We start from the raw sequence: 3164 nt of genomic DNA, 5'->3' as shown, positions 1-3164 counted from the left end.
TACACGACCTAAAAAGCAGCACTTTCTGCTGTCCATCTGCCTTCTGATGAGAAGTGCTTGGTTTCTTGGTGACTTCAGACAGAGATCTCCCCAGCCACCCACAGATGTTCCACGTAAATAAAACAGAACCTAAACCAGGTCATTTCTCACAGGAAAGGTAGAATGAAATTTACTCTGAGTGCTTTATGGTAGTTTTGAAATTGAAGTACTTAAACAATACCTCATCCTTTGGAAGTTAAAAGGATACATTTAAAAATGTCCTATTTCACTGTACTAGAAATTGATGATTCTAAGTACAAAAGTTAATACTGTGGGGTTTTTTTTGAATCAACATCATTTCATGTGAGATTATCTGAAAACATCAAACTAACCTTATCCTGCCAAGAAACAGCCCCTTGGTATCTTTTTAAAAGATGCTGGAAGCAAGTCTCGTGTGCAGAGCCGTTCCCCACTGTGCTGCTGGCCTACAAAGGGCTTTTAATAATAGCTTGACAGATACTGTCCTTTAAAAAGTGTATTATTTTATTACAGTAGCTTGACTGATAGGTAATACACTGCACACACTCTGCTATTGTTGCTCTAAAATTAAAGACAGAAGTCAGAATGTTTTCTAAATCCAGCTTCTCCAGATACGTCAAACTCATGCCATGAGGTTTGCAACATGAACACACCCTTTTGGCCTAAGTTACTATCTGATCTTGAAATAGAAAACAGTCCCATATCAACATTTATATTCACATTTCATATTCATCAGCCTTTCTTCTAAATGAAATTAGGTTGAACATTGAAAACACATGGCTAATTTTAGTAAAATCATAAACATCTTTAGCTGAAAGGAGCAGTAAAATCCACCCATTTCACAGTTTGGCAGTGAGAACATAACAATGAACTTCACAGAAAACCTTAGTTGTTGACTTCCTAGTTTTTATGACAAATACTGAATGTGGGATGGCAACAGTCAACACAGGATGCTACAAGATGCAGCCACTCAAGCCAAACACTGACAGACAATCAGCCTTCAAATATTTGCTTTACATTCCTGAAATAACACGTGCAATTTTGGCCAGCCAAGAAGCATCCTGTACCCACCTGCAAGAAAGAACTTGCAATAGACATCCTATTTTTGCAAGCGTTATTGCTGCTGTTTACCTAAACAGCCTCACTTTTCTTCAGCTTTAATGTCTACACTTGTTAGGCAGCATTTGAAGCACTGAGGAATTCAGGAAGGCCTCCTGGAAACAACAAAACCACCCTACTGCCAAAGCCTTATTGTGCCTTCCCCTCAGCCTGGAAGTGCCTCTCCTTACACTCTCTCTTTTGGTAAGATACAGTAGAATTAAATACTTCACACTTAGGTCACTTCTATCAAAAAGGTTTCAGAAGACTTTTTGCACCCTGAAGAAGTAAAGCCTAAGGAGATACTTTATTTCAGTGCAGCTTCTAATGAATGATTTGTATTTCTAGAGGAGTCACAGAACTACCACTCATATTCCCCAGAAAAAGAATCTGCCAGAGCAGGGAAACACACCCATGTGTGTGCTGTGAAATCACTCTTCATTACTTTTCATCAAGTTACAACATCCAAGACCAGGTAACTTACAAAATTAGATACAACAATTTTTTTTTCTGCCATACTCCACAGACAGACTCAGAAATCATTAGCACCCCAACAACACCACCAAATTTAGGGCTGTAACTCCTCTAGCTTGTCCTTTTGCACAAGGGGAAAGCTGATCACTTTTAGCTGATCACATTTAGCTGATCACTTGTTTGCCCTGTGCCCTAGAAGTGTTCCAAGAAAATTGCACTGGGGGCTTTCCAATCAAAGTTGACTGGAATTTAAATCAAGACCTGGGCACTTGGTTAAGGAAAGAAAGTTTGTTGTTGTTTTTTGTTTGGTTGTTTGTTTTCAGTAGCCCATTACACATTAAAAAACAATTTACTCATCTCCACCACCTAAAAATCAGACTGAAACCACCACATGCCTCTAAATCACACACTGCCAAGTTAGTCACTGCAAGCAGGCAGTGGTCATCTCTCAACAGACACCTTAGCTGGGGCATTACCAGACCTCTAACACAGCACAGAGCACCTGAAATAGCCTCATACACCATCTACCCTCCATAAATAAGGCAACCAGATCTACCTACTGGTCAGGTCCACTGCAAGAACAATTGACTTAATTGGATTAGAATCATTATTTCAAATTAGCCAAGTGTTTTATGTCCCTACTCCAATCCATTTAAACACCTGAAGAGTTTTCCGAGGGCATAAACCAACCCAAAACCAAAACTTCAAACTCTTAAAAAGTCAAACAAAAGTCTATCACTTATGTAAAGAATAAAAGGCCAAGCTTTGGCTTTCAAATACCAGCAACTTCACTGATGGCTACAAGGCAAAGAAAAAAAAGGTAAACCCAGGTTGAGGAAAAATGCCATTCCACCCTATCAATACAGAGATGATGAGTAAACATAGAATGATTTTTACTAAGATTCAAAGTTTCCAACTCCAAACCACTAATCTCTCTCCTCGAAAGTGCTTGACTAGGGAATACACCAATTCACTCATTTTCAAACGAATGTAACTGAACCCTTTTATGTGCTTCTTCACTCCCATTAGCTGAAAGGAGCAGTGTTGAACAGATGTAGCCTCAGAGACCATTCTACACTTTGCTCTGAAGGCAGTTTCACAAAGTTACAAGAATACAGGAAGAAAGGAAAAACAACTTACAGACATAGGCACGAGAGAATTTGCTGAAAACAGCAATAGGTGAGATCCAAGTTTCCCCATTTAGCCTGTTTTTTCTCAATTCAAGACCTTTGGAAAAGGTACCACTTACAGAAAACCCAGCTATTTGCTGGATTTCACACAGAGTACTCTTAAAATTAGAGATGCAAACGTTGAAACAGTACCTAATAGAATGTAAAAGCAAAAGCAATACCAGAATGAAATTACTATTTTTATTCTTTTAAGTATTTTTGCTTTATTGCTACAGATGTCATAAATGTTAAAAAAAAAAAAAAAAGGACAGTGCCTGATGACTTTGTGTGTTACCTTAAGAAAATCATTTGATTTGTTCTTGTTTCTAAATACAGACAGGTCTTGAGGCAGAAGAGGTGGCTTTGTAATTTTAGCAGAAGATAAGCTTCAGAAGGTCAACTATA

Source organism: Merops nubicus, unplaced genomic scaffold (assembly GCF_000691845.1).
Source record: "Merops nubicus isolate BGI_N331 unplaced genomic scaffold, ASM69184v1 scaffold19235, whole genome shotgun sequence".
Lineage (NCBI taxonomy): Eukaryota > Metazoa > Chordata > Aves > Coraciiformes > Meropidae > Merops > Merops nubicus.
The sequence above is the reverse complement of the archived record's forward strand: the minus strand, read 5'-3'. Positions refer to the sequence as shown.